Here is a 23,870-nt window from a genome sequence, read left to right as displayed (position 1 = left end):
TTCACTTACTGCATTATAAATTAGCTCCTAAAATTATATAATTAGAATATAAATAAATTTTATTCGAAATGGTAACGTAGGAAAATATATATTTCAAAGTAATAATTAGTATAATTTTAGTAAGGATGAGAATAGAAGTATAAAAATTCTTACAAAATTAAAAGTTCCATTAATTCTGCATCCTTAAAAAAAAAAATTAGATTTGTGAAATATTTTAATAACTGTCATTAATTGTGATTTGATTAAAATTAATATATATATATATTTTGTAAATGAAATTACATAATTGAAATTTAAATAAATTTTCGTAGAAATTATAATTACGAAGACTTAAATGAGCATTTATAAAATATTTTAAAAATTTTGGACTATCAAAGCTTGCAAATTAGAAATGTTCATATATTTAATTATTTGTAACTTGTGGTATTTAAATATATTTTACTTTGTGCGAGTTTAATTTTATTATGAACATAATGGAAGGGAAAATGTAATTGTTATTATCAATATGTTAATGTTTTGAAATTAATTATTGTATAACAACTATACAATTATTGTCTAAGCAAATTTATCTAAATATGAAAATTTATATATTAAAAAAAGGGCCATTCATATAATTAATGTATTGGAATCAACAATACAATTAATTTTAAAATAAAATCGTTGCATATGAAATTCTAAAATGGTTATTTTAAATTAAAAAACAATACTATTAGGTGTTCAAGGGAATTATATTTAGATTTTTTTTTTAAAATATTTACTGAAATGAATCCAATAATTAATTTTTATTAAGAAGGAATTATATCTAGATTTCTTTAATAATAATTATAAAAAAATTATTACATTGCATTTCGGGAACAAATATAAGATAACATAAATATTATATTCGACACCTTATGTGCTTCGTTTTCAGAAGAGGATTTATCATGCAATTGAATCAATTATATAAAATATAATTGTAGAATTAAAAGTAGTTAATGAAAAAAACAATCAAAACAATAATAAATTTTTGACCAAAAATATATATATTTCAGTTCATGTTGAAGCATTAGTTTCCTTGATACCCTTTGTTTCTTTGAACTCCATTAAGCCTTTGATTCAAATAATAATAATAATAATAATAATAATCGAACATGAATAATATTTAAAATCAATTTATATAACTGGCGAACCTTAGTTATATAAGTTTTATGACATAAAAAAAATAAAAAAAATTCAATTATTTCAATGCTAAAATACTTCAACCTTTAAGTCTGATTTAGGTTTTCCTTCCTGCATGGGAGCTATTTATAAGCTGGAGAGACATATTACCAAGCCATATAACTAAGGAAAATATAGTATGGCAAAGGCTGAAATCAAATATTTAAACTTAAATTTTTTACCAAAAAAATAGAGTGTTAATTTCTATGATAATGCATGATTTAAAAGGAGTATTGAAATCCCATATAATGACTTGATGATCAGAGTGTTTATTATCTAAAGTGTGACTTGGATTCAAATTGTATTAATTACATTTGTTGTTCGATTTTTATTTTGTTATTATAATTAAATAAAAAGAAAAGAGCATAAGAATATTGAATAAGAAGAATACAAATATTTACATTTATGTTTTTTTTACCCATAAAAATACGTAGTTAATGTTGGGAGCATCAATTTGTTTGATTGTAGAGTAATTTCTTAAAAAGAAGCATTGGAATATTTAGATTTTTTTTAACACCAAGCTTAAAAATATTTGGTTTGGAAATTTTTCAAAAGGAAAATTTATTTCAGACCGAAATTGTCAAATTAATATTATTACTGTATTTTCGTGCTATTTTATATGAATGATATTATTTAAACAATTACATATTAATTAAATTTATTGATGAAATAATATTTAAAAGATATAAACAAATTAATTTAAGTTTTTAAAAAATAATATATTTGTAATATTATAAATATGACTCATGCTTTAATTATTAAAAAGGAAATTTGATAGATAAATTTGTTATAATATGTCTATATATATTAATGATTCAAAAAATTAATATATATTATATAGTAAGTCTAGAAATAAAGTTTAAAATAATTTTTATTTTTTAAATTTTAATTTTAATTTTAGGAATAAATTTTTAAATAATCTTAAATTTTAAAATTTATAAATAATATATATTTAATACTTTTAAAATTTTAGAAATAAATTTTTAAATAATTGTTTATTTTTATTTTAGAAATAATATATATCTAATAAAATTTAATTTTAGAAATAATTTTAAAAATTTTTAAAATATTTTTTAAAATTTAAATAATTTTTAAAGTTTTTTTTTTAAATTTAAAAGTAATATATACAATACTTTTTAATTTTAGAAATAAAGTTCTTAATAATTTATTTTGAAATAAAATAAAGTTTTAAATAATATAAAATTATAAATTTTACTTGCAAAAAAATAAAAAATAGTTCACTCATTTTTTTTATTATATGGATAATGTTATAGGTAGAAGTGAAATATATAAAAATTATTACAAAAATTAATTTTTTGAAGTGTTGATTTGAATGGAGTAGTAGTTAAAGCTCTTGTTAGAACCTGTTTGGCATAGATTCAAATCATGTTACTGCCATCCCTATCCCTACTATTGTATAAAAAATAAAATTTCAAGGAAAAATAATTTAACTATTATTAAGTTTATTTTATGTTAAACACAATTTAATACAATATAGTAAATAAGATATAGGACCTTACAATTCTAACTACAATTAAGAAATAAATTTATAAAATTTTTTATAATTTTAATTTTTCTTTAAATTCATTAATAAGTTGAAAAAGAAATTTAATTAAAAATACTTTTAGGAATATTTAACTAATGTAGAATATGTTATATTTGTGTTATTTAATTTTAAGAATTTATAACATTAAAACAATATTAAAATTCATCATGATTTGAATATTAATATTAATTATTTATATTTTAAATATTATTGTTATATATTAGAAAAGAAGTTAGGGAATATATTAAGATATGTAAATAACTGTCAAATATGTAAATAATATATTTAAGACATTTATCATGAAAGAAGTTAGGAAATTTGTCCTAAAAGTCTGGTTTTGTTCTAGAAGTTTGGGATTTTACATAGATTTATTGGGTGACTTGTTTTCCACGCTTATCATGTATATATATGGCTCTTTTTGGCCTGTTAACATAAGAGAAGAAATATATTCCTCTCAAAAGTTCATACATGGTACAAGAGCAAGAGAAAAACAAAACTGCCATGAATAGCGAGCGCTTCTCCCTACATGTTGACTTCGAGTGATAATCTTGGTAATATAATTACTCAAGTGCAATTGAAAGGAGACAACTATGATGAATAGACTTGAGAGATGCAAACTTCGTTTTCAAATTCATTTATGGAATGATTGAACATCTTGATAATGATTCCTCTAAATTGAAGGATTGGTAGACTGTAAATTCTATATTGGTTTCTTGGATGCTCAACACAATCGAGCCAACCCTGCAATCTACCATAATTCACATGGAGATTGTAAAGGATTTATTGGATGATATCAAAAAATGATTCTCTATTGCTAATGGACCTCATGGTCAATAGATTAACGCAGAACTTGCCAACTACAAATAGAGAGGTTTTCCAATTGTGACTTATTATGGGAAATTGAAACAACTATAGGTGACTTATTATGGGAAATTGAAACAACTATAGGAAGAACTTGTAAATTATGAGCAAATTCCATATTTCACTGTGGAAAATACAATTGTAATATTGCAGTTGAACTTAATAAGAAACAAGAAGAAAAAAAGCTCCATCAGTTTTTAATAGGGTTAGAAGATGTGCTATATAGAGTTGTTCATTCCAATATTCTGAGCACAAATTTATTGTCAAACTTAAACAAGACATACTCATTGGTGTGCCAAGAAGAATGCATTAAAAAAAAATTCATGATGGAAGAAGGAACATGGAAAAGTTGTGAGTTTTATAGTGCAGGACAATACAGGAGGCCGAAAGTATAAAATAGAAACAAGAGACAAATCAATTGTTTGCTCATATTTCAAAACAAAGGGACATGATTCTAAAACCAGCTCATTGGATATCCAAAATGGTGGGGTGACCGATCCAAAGGGATTGGACATGGTGCAGTAATGCGTCAAAGGTGAATATAACTCATTTAATTAGACAACCATCATCATCAATGGTAGTTACAGGAGAAAGTACAGCTTTTGGGGCCTTGACAGCTGAACAATGGACACTGTTTCTCAATTTGTTGAACATATGCAAATTAAGTACTAGTGAAAAGTTAAGTGGTAAGAATAATCTGAGTTGGATCATTGATTCGGGTGCTTCCCAATATATGATAGGTATTTTAAAATATTTAACAAATTTGAAAGAAATTGAGGCATATCCAATTGGATTGCCTAATGGCGAGGAGGTAATGGCGTGAAGGAGAGATCGGTTTGTTTGGAAAACATATCAAACTGGACAATTTCTCTATGTTCCAAATTTGAATTGCAATTTGATATTTGTGTCACAGTTAGTTCATGGCTCTAATTGTGATATCCAATTTACTAATAAAATTTGTGTTATACAGGACCACACCTCAAGGATGGTGATTGGAGCAGGTGAACAATGCAATGGGCTTTACTATCTGAAGTCGGGAGTATCAGTCCAAGCATGCAATGTAATACCCCTACCCGTATTCCTTGCCGGAAAAGGGTACGAAGTATTATCGGAGTTTACGAATTAAATTTTTTTTAACTCAATATAACCCCTTTATAGATATCTAACCTTCCCTGAAATTTTAAACAAAAAACAATCCATATCAACCAATCCAATTCAACATATTTTCAAGATAAATTCATGCATATTTATAAAATAACGTCATCACATACCCAAAACCAAGATTTGTTAGCTATACCAATGACTAATTCTACATTCATTTCACAGAATCATTTACTTTATTAGCTTATACATGCCATTGATTTCCAAAATAAAGTTTCTTTATATACCGAAATCCTGAGGTTGATAGTGTGATGTGTCTCTAACCAAATCCGACCTCCGAGCTCTTAACACTACAAAATAGGGAAAAAGGAAACGGGTTAAGCACTTTGTGCTTAGTAAGCTCATGTAACAAGAATTATACTTACCTAATATTTTCAATACAATACAATAAACATTCATATATCCATTCAATGCATTATTACCCTAATATGCACAAACTCAACATTCAAGTTAGTACAATAATTTCCATGTACCAATAATATATACCATGATTGATGTCATCAATATCATAATTTCCATTTCCTTATTATTTTTCCATATTTATCCCGTTGAATTTATCGAAATTTTGATGGGTCCGTCAATTCATATTCATGTGCGCACATTTCCATTTCAGAGAGCACACTCTGGCGAACCTCAACCTTGCAGCAGGATTACCAGTCCAGGCTAAATCCCCTGCAATATAAACTCATAGAGTATTGTCGGGATTACCAGTCCAGGCTAAATCCCCTGCAATGACAATTACTCTAATGAGTTTGGATCTGAATTACCAGTCCAGGCTAAATTTAGACCCTAATTCTGATTACCCGTCTGGGCTAAATCCATTTTACACATATTTTTTGGGAGGGCTATATCTTGATAGGATCACCCGTCCGAGTTAGATCCTTTTTACCGTCAATTCCTTTTCAGAGATCCATCCAAATTTACTTTCATTCAACTGGGATTTCTTCCCCTTTTTATCAAATATATCAATGTTTCATAAATTTTCATACAATGAACTTTCAAATCATATTCACATCAATAACATACATTTTAAGCATTTAAGAATATAATTCAAGTTACATGAACTTAGCTTGATACTTGTTTGTAAAAAAAAATCTACTAATCCTGAAGTTTTTCCTTTCCTTGATCTAGCTTCGTATTTGAATCTTCTGGATCTAAATAAATAAATTTAATTATCAATTTAATACATTTCATGTTCATATGCAACATTCTCTATAATTCAACTATTATTATTTATAGTTTATTCAAAGCTGTCTATTTGAGTCATAGTCACTAAATTATTTATAACTCGAGCTATGGAACTCAAAATTAAGATCCGTTAATTTTACCTGAAACTAGACTCATATATCTTCTTACAATAAAATTTTCAGAATTTTTGGTTTAGCTAATAAGTATAGTTTATTCTTTAAAGTAACCCCTATTCTGCTGTCTGACAGTTCTGGCCCTTCTTCACTAAAAATTAATTATCTCTTCATACAGGATTCAAATGATGTTCTTGTTTGTTTATCTTAAAAATAGACTCATTCAGAATTCTATACATATAAATTTAAGCCCATAATTATTTTTATTAAATTTTTTATGATTTTTAAAAGTCAGAACAGGGGAACTCGAATTTATTCTGACCTTGTCTCACAAAATTCATTATATCTCAAAATTTACAAATATATTGCTTACACTATTTCTTCTATGAGAAACTAGATCAATAATATTTAATTTCATATTTTGTTCATCTTCTAATTCAATTTCTACAATTTATGGTGATTTTTCAAAGTTAGTCTACTGCTGCTGTCCAAACTGTTTTTGTGCAAGCTGTTTATTACCATTTTCCCCTAAGCTTTAATAAATGATAATTTCGTCCCTACTCAATTAGCCTCTTAATTGAGCTGATTTTTATAAATTAACATTTTATTCTATCACCTTAAACTAGTTTAAAACCTTTAGGAATCAGAATTTCAGCAATAGACTTTAATTCTAAGCATTTTCACAATTAGGTCCTAAAAATCAATTTCTATTGAAATTACCTAATAAAATCATCTAATAAACAAATTAAAGCTTTAATTTCATTCTATTTCATCATAAACTTACAACACTCAACCATGGTGACTTTCAATTTCATCCATGAAATAAAAAACTAATGAATTTAATAGTAGGACCTAGTTGTAAAAGTCTTAGAAGCACAAAAATTACAAGAAAAAGACAAGGATTAACTCGCTTGGTCCAAAAATTATGAAATACCAGCTTAGAGAACCGTCCTATGGCACTTTTAGCTGCTGGAATTGAAGAGAAATGAAGAGAAATCTAGATATTTCCTATTTAGTCCGAGTTTTATTTAGTTAATTTTGCAATATTCCAATTTTGCCCTTAATTTATCAATTTTCCTGTTGATTTCATGCCCTTTCCGTCCAGCCCAAATAAATTTTGGGTCTAATTTCCTTTTAAATCCTTTCTCATTAGACTCTTAAGCTATTTAATCATTCTAGCAACTTTTACACCTATTACAATTTAGTCCTTTTCATTTAATTGACTACCCAAACATTAAAATTTCCTAACGAAATTTTAATACCACATTACTAACATTTCATAAATATTTATAAAATTATTTTCGACTCGGTTTTACGAGATAGAGGTCCCGATACCTTGTTTTTACCCAATTTCTTCAATAATTTCTTTTTCTAACTAACCACTAAATCTGTAAATTTTTTCTATCAATATTTTCATACGATTTTCCTATGATATCAATTTTCATGCAAAAATATTGAAATAAGTTTCTCTTTAAATCAGATTTGTGGTTATGAAACCACTGTTCCGATTACTTTGAATTTAGGCCATTACATGCAAGGCTAGTTATGTAGATTCATTTAAATTATGGCATAGGAGGATGGGGCATCCATTTGCAAAAATAGTAGAATCTTTGTCCCAGATAAAAACTAGTAATAGTTTGGTGAAGAAAAAACCATGTGACATTTGTTTGAGAGAGCTAAGCAAACAAGAAAAGTTTTTTTTTTCTAATTTCATTAAAGCAAATGAAAATTTTGAATTAATTCATTGTGATTTGTGGGGACCTTATCGTGTTAATGGTTCTTGTGGTGCTTCGTATTTTTTAACCATTGTCGATGATTTTTCTAGGGGTGTATGGATATATTTGTTGACTGAAAAAATAGAAGTGTTCTTTGTTATGCGTAATTTCTTTACTATAACTATAAGACAATTTCATAAAGATGTGAAAGTAATTAGAAGTGAAAATGGGACTGAAATTGCATGCTTGGAAGGCTATTTTTTCTAAAAGTGGAATTTTAAATTAGACTTCATGTGTAGAAACACCTCCACAGAATGGTTGTGTTGAGAAGAAGCATAACCAAATTTTAAATATGGCTAGAGTTTTAAGATTTTAGGGCAATCTTCTCATCAAGTTTGGGGGAGAATGTGTTTTGATGACTGGATATTTGATCAATTGAACACCTTCTAAACTTTTAGGAGGAAGGATTTTTATGAGATCTTGTTTGGTATACCTTATAGTTATAATCATATTCAAACTTTTGGGTGCCTTTGTTATGCTCAGAACTTGAATAAAGAGAAAGACAAGTTTTCTAGCAGAAGTCAACATTGTGTGTTTGTAGGATATACTTTTGGAAAAAAAGGGTGGAGAGTTTATGATCTTGATACAGGAAAGTATTTTGTATTGAGAGATGTTGCATTATCTAAATATGAATTTCCATTTATTGATGTTGGTAAGGAGGGTGCACGACCTGATCTAGTACAGCTCTTTTTTGTATCACCAACCATGCTGATGGTGACTTGAATGAGGATGAAGAAAGTGAGGCACTTGAGAATTCAACTGTGACTCAATGTGATAACAACAACAAGGGGGTATCACTGAATTCTCGGGTGAATTTTTTCAAGAACAATTTGGGCGTGGCCATTGAACAAAAGAAGTTTCTACTCGACTGTGAGATTTTGTGACAGATACTGTGTAACAAATAAACCCATCTACATGTTCATCCAAACCAATTTTGTCACCAGGTATCATCTATCCTATAGCATATTATGTAAATTGTGACAAAATTTCTCCAAAACATCGTTCTTTTTAGCAACTATGACATTCGAAAGGGAGCTTACTTCATATGTTCAGCTCATAAAAGATATTCCATTGAAAGAATCCATGACAAAAGAGATTGAGGCTCTTGAGGCTAATGGGACATAGAATTTGGAAGATTTACCACCAAGAAAGTGAGCTATAGGGAGAAAATGGGTTTACAAGGTCAAATGTAATTCTGATGGGTCAATTGAACGTTATAAAATCAAATGGTGATTCTTGGCAATAATTAGATTGAGGGAATTGATTACAATGAGACCTTCGCCCCTATAGCAAAAACCGTTAGTACTTTTTTTTGTGGTAGCAACCAAAAAAAAGGGAAACTTCATCAAATGGATGTTCATAATGCATTCTTGCATGGAGATTTAGAATAAGAGGTGTACATGAAGATGCCTCCTGGTTTTATCACTCAACAGGCTGAGAAAGTCTGTAGATTACGTAAATCACTTTATGGGTTATGAAAGGCCCCTCAATGTTGGTTTACAAAGTTGACAACTACATTAAAGTGGTATGGGTTTCTTCAATCTCAGTCTTACTATTCACTATTTACTTTTGAATTGGGACAAGGTACAATTGAGTATATTGGAGTATGTTGAAGGTCTTGTTATTATGGGAAATAATGGTGTTGCCATTCAGAAGTTCAAAGATTCTGTTTTCGCATGAAAGATTTGGGGACATTGAAATATTTTTTGGGTGTAGAGGTGGCATGAAATCACAAAGGGATTTTTATTTACCAAAGCAAATATGCTTTGGATATTATTAGTGAAGTTGAGCGATTGGTGCTAAACCATCTGGTTTTCTCATCGAACAAAATTATCATTTAGCCTTGGCAGAGAGTGTGCTATTAAAAGATTCAGAGAAGTAACAGAGATTGGTGGGAAGACTGATTTATTTGACTCTTACTCAACCTAAGCTGTCTTACAGTGTCCATATCTTAGCACACTTTATGCATCAACCAAGGAAGCTCACTAGGAAGTAGTTTTGCACATGGTTTGTTATTTGAAGGGAAGTCCTGGACAAGGAATACTTCTATGAGCTGATTGTGATCTACAACTATATGCTTATTGTGACTGATTGAGGGAGTTGTCATTTAATGCGACGATCTCTCATTGGGTATTTTGTTATATTAAGCACCTCTCTTATTTCCTAGAAGAATAAAAAGCAACATACAATGTCGAGATCTTCTGCTAAAGCAGAGTATCATTTCATGGCTACAATTGTTTGTGAGCTAAAAAGGTTAAAGGGTCTCTTATTGTCTCTCGGTGTTGTTCACTCTGACCCTATGTTGTTGTATTATGATAGTCAAGCAACCTTACATATTGGTCCAAATCTTGTGTTTCTTGAGCAAACAAAACACATTGAAATTGATTATCATTTTATTTGTCATGAGATTCAACAAGAACATGTTCATATCATTTATGTTTGCAGCTCAGAGCAACTAGCTGATATCTTCACTAAGACATTAGGGACACAACATTGTGGGTAACTTCTACGCAAGTTGGCGGTTTGTAATCTTCATGTACCAACTTGAAGAGGTATTAGAAAATAAGTTAGAGAATATATTAGGATATGCAAAAATCTGTCAAATATGTAAATAATATATTTAGTTATGTAAATATTATATTTAGTAAATTTATTAAGAAAGAAGTTAAGAAATTTGTTCTAAAAGTCATCATTCATGGACGTTGATAAGATCCTTCCATTTCATTTAGTAGCACCTTCGGATGGCATAGCCTTAAATTAAAGTAAAGTTAAGGGCGAGGTTCAAACAAGGAAAGGCTTACGGTGGATACCTAGGTACCCATAGACGAGGAAGGGCGTAGTAAGCGACAAAATGCTTCGAGGAGTTGAAAATAAGCGTGGATCCGGAGATACCTGTATAGGTCAACCTTTCAAACTACTGCTGAATCCATGGGCAGACAAGAGACAACCTGGCTAACTGAAACATCTTAGTAGCCGAAAGAAAAGAAAAGGATTTACATAGATTTATTGAGTGGCTTATTTTCCACGCCTATCATGTATATATATGGCTCTTTTTAGCTTGTTAACACAAGAGAACAAAGATATTACAGGTTATTTATTCTATATATGATTAAATTAATTAGTTAATTATTTAGGGTTAGATCATTCTTCCATGGGTTGAATTTCGAATATTCAATTGCACATTAATTTTTAATAATATTTACAAAATTAAAAATAATAAAATAATAATTTTTATATAAAATATATATAATGAACAATTCAAACGATATTATCATTTGCAATTAATAGATTATTCATTTTTCCAAATAAGTTAAAATTTTGAAAGATGTTAATTTATAGAATCAAAACCAATCATAAATGCTATTGTATAATCAATTTTGTAAATTGAATACTTTTGAATTTTACACATTTTTAAGGTTAAAAAAAATGAAGAAGTTACATTCATATTTAATAGGCTAGATGTGTCTTTAAATGTTATATTATTTAATATTTTTTTGTTAATTAAGGTTAGAGAGGTTTTTTAAATAACAAATATGGTATAAAGCATAAAATTTTAAATTAAAACTTTGGGGAAAGAGTAATTTTAAATTCAATAGGATATGTAAATATGTATGGTGTATATATATTTAACAATAATAATAGGTAAGAATAAATTATAGGAATGAAATTATGTTTTTCTTAATGAAAATGGATATGATAAGTTTTGTTAAATAATAATATCACTTTTAATATATTAACATAGTTAATAATTTTTAATATTTTAATTTGATAAAATATTATTCATGTTTAATTTTTTTTAAATAATATGTGTTAAGATATTTTTATATTTGGTAAATAAATCATCCCTAAAAAATTAGGAATTACAAAATATGGTTGAGGATTTTTCTTGTATTTAGTTTTGTTATTTTTAGCTTTGAACTTACTAATTTTAGTTATTGTAAAATCTGTAAAAGGCTAGAACCATTTGAAGTTGTTCATCAATTCAATAAAAATGAGTTAAAAGCTTTTTCTTTCCCTACTTATTAGTGCAACAGTGGTATCCGAGCCAGGTTTGTTCTTGTTAGCCTAGAAAAGGCTTCACCTATGGCCTCGGGAAGTAGTTTTGTTCAAGCAGTCATTCCCCATTTTGATGGTCACTATGACTATTGGAGTATGGTGATAAATTTCCTGTGGTCAAAGGAGTATTGGCAAATTGTTGAGGTAGGTATCAAAAAGCCTGCAGAAGGAAAAACTTTAACGAATACTATAACGGCCCGAACCCAAGACCGTCGCCAGAGTCGAGCACGAGGTGTTAATGGACTTAATTCATTAATTAAACAGCTCAAACAATTTATTTTAGAAATTCCAGACAAGCTGGCTAACTGCATCACAGTCGCTTAAAAATTCATATCTCGAGTTAAGAAACTCAAAATCCAATTCCGTAAATTTTCCCTAAAACTAGACTCATATAACTATCAAATAAATTTTTTATAGAATTTTTGGTTAGGCAAACTAGTACAGTTTATTAGTTAAAGTCTCCCATGTTTCAGGGTTCGACTACTCTGACCCCTGTGTATTACGAATTAAATATCTCACTGTACAGAGTTTCAATTATTATTCCGTTTGTTTCTCATAAAACTAGACTCAATAATAAATCTGTACATGTAAAGCATGACTTCTAATTATCTTTGTACAATTTTTTGGTGAATTTTCAAAGTCAGAACAGGGGATCCAGAAATTGCTCTGGCCCTGTTTCACAAAAATTCAAATATCTCATAAAATATCACTCATATACCTGTTTTGTTCCATCCATATGAAAATAGACTCATCAAGCTTTAATTCTATATCTCATTCACTATCTAAATCCATTTCTACTATTTTTAGTTATTTTTCAAATTCACTTCATTATTGCTGTCCGATACTGTTTTAAAGCTAATTTCACCTTATTCATGATTTCCATGGAATAACTAGCATTTAGGCATATATAACACCAAACATGTCCTTGATTAGCCATTCCAACAGCTAATCATTATCAATCATTTACATACCATTCATCAGCCATATCATAAGATCATACACACAAGATGGCTACGATGCTATACATGCCATACTCAAAAAGAAACGTCTAGCTATACCAAAATAATCCTCGTGATAGTGTGCCCAGACCTCCGACGTACTTTACGATCCCCAAGTTAGCTTGACAAAACTATAAAAAGAAGGAAAATAAAGGGGGTAAGCAGTAAGCTTAGTAAATTTGCATGCAAATAAATAACAACATTCAGAAGAATTATCTTACTACTTGGCATGATACTACTTAATGCAACTTCATTAATTGTCATAGACATATTTTAAACTTCTTCACTTACTCACTTACTTAAATACTTACTTACTTAACCAAATTTATTAATACATTTTACTTACCTTTTTCCTTATCAAGCATACATGAACATTGTGTACTTGCCTTTGCTCTTCTAGCATGAACTTGTCTTACCTTTTTAGTATAACTCATCTTACCATACCTTACCTTACCTTACCTTGATATTCTCTTTAAATTTTCCCGTTGAACCACTTGGAATACTAAGGATACGCGGGTACCTTACCATTACCATAACTTGTCATGGTCTTACGTGGTATCCTTTTGAAACTTACCATTGCCATGTCTTGACATGGTCTTACATGGTATCCTTGCCTTATGAACTCACCAATGCCATGCCTTGGCATGGTCTTACATGGGACCTTTGCCTTATAGTAAGTTATCAATGCCATGTCTTGACATGGTATTACATGATTTCCTTGCCTTAGAAACCTTACCAATTTCCATGCCTTGGCATGGTCTTACATGGTATCCTTAAACTCTAATGTCATGACATTTGTATCCTACACATTCCTAAGGTTCAACTGGGACTTTCTGAAATTACTTCTCCGTCAATTCATGCTTGAGTCTTCTTTGAATAATTTCATAAAATAAATATACACATGCTGGAAATTAACAAAATTAGTATAAAATAATAGAATATTGCATTTATTTACCACAAACTTACCTCGAAACAAAATATGATCAACTATATCGATTTAGTCCACTATCTTTTTCTTTTCCCGGTCTAACTCCGGATTTTGTTCTTCTTGATCTATAATAAAAAAAATTTAGCTTATTTAATACTCACATTTATTAAAACAGTCCTTGACCCAAACTTTGGCAAAATTATAATTTTACCCCTAAACTTTTACATATTTACACTTTTTCCCCAAGGCTCAGAAATTAAACTTCATCCTATTTTCTTATGTTTTATGACATGCTGATCATTTTTCCCTTCTATGACAACATCAAATTCTCAGTCTAACATGTACTTATGACTATTAGGTATTTTTACCGATTAAGCCCTTTTACTCGTTTTCACTTAAAACCGAGTAGCACAAGTTGTCTAACATAATTTAAAACCTCATATTCTATCATAAAACACCAAAATACACAAATTTCACCTATGGGTATTTTTCCAAATATGAACCCTAGGTTGAATTATTGCTAGAATAAGCTTAATCAAGTTACCGGGACTCCAAAAACGTAAAGAACATTAAAAACGGGGCTTGGAATCACTTACTATGGAGCTTGGAAGCTTGGAACAAGCCCTAGCTATGGAGAAACCATGAAATTTCAGCCTAATGAAGAAGATGGACAAAAATTGGCTTTTAATTCATTTTAATAACTAAATGACCAAAATGCCCTTAATTAAAAACTATGGTGTTTTATTTTCCTTTAGGTATTTTTGTCCAAACAAGTATAATGGTCTAATTACTATCCAAGGACCTCCACTTTAAAAACCCATTACTCACAAGTACTTAATACCTTTGTGAACTAGAACACACATTTTACAGCTTTTGCAATATAGTCCTAAATATCAAATTGGACCCTCTATCGATGAAATTTCTAAACAAAATTTTCACACAATCATGCCATAGACCTTAAAATGATAATAAAATAAATTTTTCTACCTCGGATTTGTGGTTTCGAAACTGCTATTCCATTTAGGCCCTATTTCGGGATGTACATTTCTCCCCCCTTTAGGGATTTTCGTCCCCGAAAATCTTACATGTGAAGAGATTTGGGTACTGTTTTCGCATAGCCTCTTCGGGCTCCCATGTAGCCTCGTCTACGCCATGTCTATTCCATAGTACTTTCACAAGTGCAATACTTTTGTTCCTTAATTGTTTTACCTCTCGAGCTAGAATCTTTACCGGTTCTTCATCAGAAGTCATGTCTGGCTGAATCTCAACCTCGGTCTGAGAAATCACATGTGACGGATAGTTCTTCTCATGTGGCTTTAGCTGTCTAGAGGCATAAGCAATTACCTTCCCTTCCTGCATAAGTACACAACCAAGTCCATTCATGGACGCATCACTGTAAATCACAAACTCCTTACCTGGTTCTCGTTGTACTAAAACAGGAGCTTTAGTCAACAATGCTTTTAACTTGTCAAAACTCTGTTGACGCTTCTCAGTCCATTCAAACTTGACATCTTTTCGCAGCAATCTTGTCAGCGGGGTAGCTATCATGGAAAATCCCTCTACAAATCGTTTATAATATCCGGCAAGACCAAGAAAACTTCTAACTTCTGATACATTTCTAGGAGGCTTCCAATCAACAATGGCTGAAATCTTGCTCGGATCAACCTTGATACCTTCACCTGAGACAATATGTCCAAGAAAACCAACTTCTCGTAACCAGAACTCACTTTTGCTGAATTTGGCATACAGCTGATTATCTCTCAGAATCTGTAAAACTGTTCTCAAATGCTCTGCATGCTCAGTCTCATCATGAGAATAAATCAAGATATCATCAATGAACACAACTTCAAACTTATCCAAGTACGGTCTGAAAATTCGGTTCATTAAGTCCATGAAAATGGCAGGAGCATTATTTAAGCCAAATGGCATCACAAGGAACTCATAATGACCATACCTAGTCTGGAAAGCAATCTTCAGGACATCTGACTGTTTAACTCGCAACTGATAGTATCTAGATCTCAAATGTATCTTGGAGAACACAGTGGCGCCCTTCGATTGATCAAATAGATCATCAATTCTAGGCAATGGATACTTGTTCTTTACTGTTACCTTGTTAAGTTGCCGATAATCTATGCACAATCTCATCGATCCGTCTTTCTTTTTCACAAATAGCACTAGTGCACCCCATGGTGAACTACTGGGTCTTACAAAGCCTTTATCTATTAATTCCTGCAACTGAGCTTTCAATTCTTTCAATTCCAACTGGGCCATTCTATAAGGAGCAATAGAAATTGGCGTGGTACCTGGAATCAACTCAATACCAAACTCAACTTCTCTAACAGGAGGCAAACCTGATAGTTCTTCCAGAAACACATCGGGAAACTCACATACCACAAGCACTGATTCAATTTTCAATTCTGGATCTTTAGTGTTCAACACAAAAGCAAGATAAGCTTCATACCCTTTTCTCAAACATTTCTGAGTAGACGTAACAGAAATTATGGCAAATGAACTATCTGACTCTTCTGAATTAACTCGAAGAATTTCATCATTTTCACACTTCAACTCAATGAATTTCTTTCCACAATTCACTATCACACCATGTATAGTCAACCAATCCATACCAAGAATCACATCAAACTCATCAAATGGCAATAGCATGAGATTGGCTGGAAAACAGTAGCCTCTAATCATCAAAGGGCAATTTCTACATACTTTATCTACTAATATTGCTTGCCTAATGGATTTGATACTTTAATCACAAATTCTATAGATTCTATAAGCATACTCATACTAGGCATCAATTTCATGCAAACATATGAATGGGTTGAACCTGGATCAATCAAAGCAATAACTCTATTATCATGGAGAGAAAATGTACCCGTAATCACATCGGGGGAGGATGCCTCTTCACGAGCACGGATAGCATAAGTGCTCGTAGGTGCTCTAACATCTGGCCTCATTGCTAAATCTCTAGATGCACTTCTATTATTTGCCCCAGCTCTTAGATTTCTCAGTGGTCTACCTCTGACAGGAGCTTTTCCTGATCTTACACTCAGTATTGCTTCCCTTTTAATCATCTCGGGACACTCCCAAATAAAATGGTCTGGTGCACCACATTGGAAACAACCTGTCTCAGTTGCTCGACACTGACCTGGGTGACGTCGACCACATCGGGGACACTCTGGTCTATCAGGCTGAACCCTGCCAAGAGAAGTAATTTCAGAAAGTCCCGGTTGAACCTTAGGAATGTGTAGGATACAAATGTCATGACATTAGGGTTTAAGAATACCATGTAAGACCATGCCAAGGCATGGCAATTGGTAAGGTTTCTAAGGCAAGGAAATCATGCAAGACCATGTCAAGACATGGCATTGATAAGTTACTATAAGGCAAAGGTCCCATGTAAGACCATGCCAAGGCATGGCATTGGTGAGTTCATAAGGCAAGGATACCATGTAAGACCATGTCAAGACATGGCAATGGTAAGTTTCAAAAGGATACCACGTAAGACCATGACAAGTCATGGCAATGGTAAGGTACCCGCATATCCTTAGTATTCCAAGTGGTTCAATGGGAAAATTTAAATATACATATGCTGGAAATTAACAAAATTAACATAAAATAATGGAATATTGCATTTATTTACCGCAAACTTACCTCGAAACAAAATACGATCAACTATATTGATTTAGTCCACTATCTTTTTCTTTCCTCGGTCTAACTCCGAATTTTGTTCTTCTTGATCTATAATAAAAAAATTAGCTTATTTAATACTCACATTTATTAAAACATTCCTTGACCCAAACTTTTGCAAAATTATATTTTTGCCCCTAAACTTTTACATATTTACACTTTTTTCTCAAGGCTCGGAAATTAAACTTCATCCTATTTTCTTATGTTTTATGACATGCTGATCATTTTTCCCTTCTATGACAACATCAAATTCTCAGTCTAACATGTACTTATGACTATTAGGTATTTTTACCGATTAAGCCCTTTTACTCGTTTTCACTTAAAACCGAGTAGCACAAGTTGTCTAACATAATTTAAAACCTCATATTCTATCATAAAACACCAAACTACACAAATTTCACCTATGGGTATTTTTCCAAATATGAACCCTAGGTTGAATTATTGCTAGAATAAGCTTAATCAAGTTACTAGGACTCCAAAAACGTAAAGAACATTAAAAACGGGGCTTGGAATCACTTACTATGGAGCTTGGAAGCTTGGAACAAGCCCTAGCTATGAAGAAACCTTGAAATTTCGGCCTAATGAAGAAGATGGAAAAAAATTGGCTTTTAATTCATTTTAATAACTAAATGACCAAAATGCCCTTAATTAAAAATTATGGTGCTTTATTTTCCTTTAGGTATTTTTGTCCAAACTAGTATAATGGTCTAATTACCATCCAAGGACCTCCACTTTAAAAACCCATTACTCACAAGTACTTAATACCTTTGTGAACTAGAACACACATTTTACAACTTTTGTAATATAGTCCTAAATATCAAATTGGACCCTCTATTGATAAAATTTCTAAACGAAATTTTCACACAATCATGAAATCATGCCATAGACCTTAAAATGATAATATAATAAATTTTTCTACCTCGAATTTGTGGTTTCTCAACCTCTGTTCCATTTAGGCCCTATTTCGGGATGTTACAAATACCTAGAAAATAAAGTTTGAAGTAAGAAAGCTGACAGATTTGAAGGAAAAAATTATCTCATTCATGCTATTTATTGTCCTTCTTGAAGACTATTCTTTGAAAAGAAACTTCCTAAGATAAATGGGATTCCATGAAGAAAAAGTATCAAGGCTCTATTAGAGTGAAGCGAGCATAGCTTCAAGCCTTGAGGAGGGTCTTCGAGACTCTACGGAAGAATGAAGGGGAATTTGTCACTAGCTATTATGCTAGAACCATAGAGATTTATAACAGGATGTGGTTCTATAGTAAGAAGATAGAGGATTTTACCGTAGTGGAGTAGATTTTGCACTCCATGACGCAAAAGTTTGATTATGTCATTTGCATCATGGAAGACTCAAAAGACATATATGAATTGTCTCTTAATGAGTTGAAAAACTCTTTATTGGTGCATGAGCAGAAGATGAATCATAATTTAGCCTTCGAGTAACAAGTTTTAAAGGCTTACTTTTATTTCTTTTTCAAGTTATAGAGGAAGGGAAAAAGGTAGACATATAGGTAGAGGAAAATGAGATCGAGGTAATAGAGATAGTGACAATAGAAATGGCAGCAGGAATTATAGAATCAATGATGACCAAAATAAATGCAAAGGATGGGATTTTGATAAATCCAAGATAAAATGCTTCAGATGTCAAAAGTTTGGTCATTATCGCATTGAATGTTATGCTAGGCTACCAAGTGACAAGGATGAATAATCTCATTTTGTTGAGAACAAGGAAGGAGAGACCTTGTTGATGGCGGTTCAAGTTGAAAAGGAACCTAAGCCAAATGTTTGGTATGTGGATATAGGCTGCAGTAACCACATGTGTGGAAGTAAATAATCTTTTTTGTATTTAAATGATGATTTTCGTTCTACAATCAACTTCAATGATTTTTCTATTGTGGATGTCATGGGAAAACTTAACGTCAATACTAGAACCAAGAATGGTTTTGTGGAAACCATATCTCATATGTCATATGCTTTTGCTTTAAAAAATAATTTACTGGTGCAGGTCAATTGTTGTAAAAAAAGGGTATATTGCCACTCTCAAGAATGGTGTTGGTGAGATTTCTAATCCATCTAGAAGAGTTGTTCCTATTGTAGAAATGAACCAGAACATGTTGTTTCCATTGAAGATTAAAGTTGTTCAATCTTGTTTGGTGGCAAAAGTTAAAGATCGTTCATGGCTGTGACATTTTTTCTACGGTCATTTAAACTTTGGTGGTTTGAAAATATTGAAAAGAAAAATACAGTGACTGGTCTTCCTCCAATTATCTCTCCCTCCCTAGTTTGTGAAGAATGTGTTATTGGCAAACAATATAGATCTCAATTTCTAAAAGGCAAGTCATATAGAGCAAAAGAGGTATTGGAATTGGTGCGCTCAGACATTTGTGAGCCAATAAATCCAATTTCTAATAGAGGTAAAATTTATTTTATTACCTTTATTGATGATTATGCTTGTAAAACTTGGATTTACCTTCTAGAAGAAAAATAAGAGGCTTTTAACGCATTTAAAAGCTTCAAGGCCTGTGAAGAAAATAAGAAAGGAAGAAACATTCAGGCTTTCTAAACTGATCGTAGTGGTGAATATTGTTCTAAAGCATTTGAATATTTTTGTGACATTCACGACATCCGAAGAGAGCTGACAACTACTTATACGCTATAAAAAATGGTTTATAGGAGAGGAAAAATATAACCATTCTCAATATGTTCGAAGCCTTCTAGCAAAAGGGAAAATTCCAAAGGTGTTTTGCGTAGAACCTATAAATTGGAGCATTCATATCTTGAATAGGAGTCCTACTCATGCTTTATGAGATGTGGCTTCAGAGGAAGGTTGGAGTGGACGGAGACCAGCAATAGGTCACTTCAGAATTTTTGGGTGTATTGCCTATACACATGTCTCAGAGGAGAAAAGGAAGAACCTTGATGACAGAGGTGAGAAGTGCGTCTTCTTAGTATGCCAAGATGTTTTTGTTGAACAACCCTTGGCTATATTAAGGTTGGAGATGAGCATAAATTTTACCTATCGAAGAAAACTTTTTATGGAATAAAACAAGCTTTACGTGCGCTTATTGTGTGCTTATATGTTGATGATTTTATTTTTACTGAGAATGAAAGTGCCCTGTTTGAATGATTTCAAGAAATTTATGATGGATGAGTTTGAGATGTATGATCTTGAGAAGATGCACTATTTTCGTGGCCTCGAAGTGATGCAATCTGATTATAGAATTTCTATCTCTTAGAAAAAGTATTCACATATTCAAGATGACGAATTGCAACTCTACCAACACTCGAACAGAGTTTGGCTTAAAGCTAATTAAAGAAGGAGATGAAATGAATGTGGATAGCACACTTTACAAGCAAATTGTAAGCAGTTTGATGTATCTAACTTCTATAAGGCCAACATTATGTATTATATGAGTCTTATTGGTGTTGGAAAATTGAATTCGGAAAACGCAACGAAAAATAGGTTTAAGGGAAAACTAAAGTTTTGAATTTTTTTCTAAAAAAAAGAACTTGATTGTGTTATCTAAAGTAACGGACACTTAATCAAAAACATTCCTTTATGACTCATCTAGCATGAACGCTTCAACCGACTAGTCTTCTCTGCTATCCTCAACCTCACGTCTGCTAGGTGTGGGCTCGTTTCGAATAACAAAAATTCACAAAATTAATAGTGGGACAATTTCATAATTTCTCTAAACTTTTTGGGTTAAATTGTAAATAAAAAGAATATCTCTAGAAATTTTTTGGAATAATTTCTTCAAAAAATTTTCTCTCTACAGCTTTTCTTGAAGTCAAGTGTATGAGAATAATGGCTCATGCTCTCTTTATATAGGAAGAGTTTAGAGAGAGTTCAAATAGGATTAGAATTAATCACATTAATATTAAATTAATAAAATATTATCTAGATAAATATTAATTTAAATTTAATATTAAATTCATCAAAACAAAATTATCTTTGGAAAAGTTAATTTGAAATCAAGTTACCTAGTAGAGTCGTTGTAACAACTTGCTTTTCTGTGTTATCTAAAATAGTGGTTCTAGGACCACTATTATGATGATAAAGTCGATAAATATTATTTAATAATATTTAAGAGTTCATTATATTGTTTTATTGATGTTCGGATTTGCAAATTCAGATAGCATATTAGAAATGAAATGTACAGACTAAACTGTAAGAGTCAGTGAATAAGTAGTCCAATGCATTTAATAAAAATTGTTCAAGGTTCAAAGTGGAAATAACCATTCTTGCATGGCAGTGTTGGTTTTATCATTGTTTAGTTGAAACACCTGTTAATTTTTATTTAATGATGAAATTAAGGTGTTAAGTGTTATAGGCAGAAGTGGATGGAAAGAGAGTCTCATTCTTGTCTTCCATCACTGAAACCATTGTTCTTTATAGAAGAAAAAAAAGCTTTAAGCTTTCTTGATTATTCACTTTTGCATATAAGTGTTTGCAAATTCTGTTTCTTCATAAGTTTCATGTTTGTGAGATCCTTATATCTCGATTTAACTAACTTGCATGTCTAATGTCAAAATTGTTAAAGTTTGAAGTGTTGTCATTAATCAACTGAATGTGTTAATGTTTAGATCAAGAGCCAAATCAACCTGCTGATAACAAAGGGAAAAGAAAACTCTTGGAATAGTCTCTAATATCATATTTTTCTGCTATACCAAGTAAGTTCATAGGGTGTTGTTATATTTATTTATGATATGTTTGAATGTGAATGCAAATGGAAAATGTTAGTAAATTGGTATTAGTAAGGTGATAAAAGGTGTTAAATAGTAAAAAGAAGGTCTAGCTATGTTTATGTTGCCCAAATGAACAAAGAATACAATTGGCATGCCAATAGGGGTATTTGCGTGTTGTATGGGAAGAAGGGAGGTGTGAAGAAGATGAAGGAAATTTATTGAAGTTTTCTGGAATCCTTTATTTTTTTTACGGATTACCAATTTAATCTCTTCGATGATTCTAGTGTTTTATCGGTTGAAATAAATCTTATGAGCAATCTGGCATGTTATCGGGGGAGAATATTTAGCCTACGTGCTTTGCACTATGTGCATCTGGTGTGTTATCGGTTGGAATAGCTCTTATGAGCAATATGGCTTGTTATCGGGAGAGAAAATTTAGCCTATGGGCTTTGCACTATGTACATCTGGTGTGTTATCGGACGATCACCCTTGTATTCCTTTCTATTCATGTTGATTCATTGGGTTGAATGTTTTTGGAATAGACATTTTTATAGTATGATTTAGATGAATTGAAATAAGATATGAATAAATAATGAAATGTTTGGGACATGATATATGTTTGAATGTGATGCACTCACATTATACATGTGACATGTGTTGACAGGATAAAGAATTTAGTAAATCTATTAATGTTTTGCTAGATGAATTTAATGTTTTAAACCAATGTACTTACTAAACATATTTAATGCTTACCCTATTTATTTTTCCCCTTCCTTGTAGAGATTTTTGCAGAACTTGGTAGGCGGATTGATCCACAACTCACACTATCCAGATCCTCTTTTTGTAGAAATATTTTAACTCTATGCCGAGTCAAGTAACATGTATATAATTTCAATTCAGTGAAATTGTATATGAAACAAATAATGATGTTTTGAACGTTGTGTTCATATATATGTATATACTTTTTAATGATACTTGTTCAATGCTGGTGGAGAGTATTAGTGTGCTTGAAATGGAAACAATTGTGTGTGTTAAATATGTTAATTTATTTTGGATAATTGACGGACTATTTGGGTAGAGAATGATAAAGTTATAAGAACACAGCGGATAGTTAGCTGGCAGATAGACTTTAGGTGAACATTTTTATAACGGATCACCTTGGCAGGTTTTGTTTTATTTATTTTTCGTTTAACATTTTTACGACATTAAAAATAGATTCTTTAATAGTGTAACACACCATACCCGACCTAGATGACAAAACCAAGTTTGGAGAGTTACATCGAACATCACACAAAACATAACTTTTGAATCTTAGTTTAAAAGTCTTTCCAAAACAAACTAGAATTTAACAAACACAACCCATAGTACGAAATCTAGTATCTTAAACATCATATGTCTTAAAACTACTGGAAATGAGCCAATCATAGTAATAATAATAAAGTTAATAAGTAGTATGATCGAGCTCCTGATCCACCAACCTGATCAAGTCACTGGGTTACCTGTAATTTAGTCAAAAGAAGAGTTAAACTAATGATCCTATAATGAAATAACTATATGTTCAAATAGATTTAGGTTAGAATTAGTAAAGTCCCAAATTCAAGCTCAGAACAGAAAGAGATCTAGAAGGTAAATCATTTAGTTTAACAGATCAAAACAGTT

The sequence above is a fragment of the Gossypium hirsutum genome, chromosome A01, assembly GCF_007990345.1.
Source record: "Gossypium hirsutum isolate 1008001.06 chromosome A01, Gossypium_hirsutum_v2.1, whole genome shotgun sequence".
Taxonomy (NCBI): Eukaryota; Viridiplantae; Streptophyta; class Magnoliopsida; order Malvales; family Malvaceae; genus Gossypium; species Gossypium hirsutum.
This window is presented reverse-complemented; position numbering follows the sequence as displayed.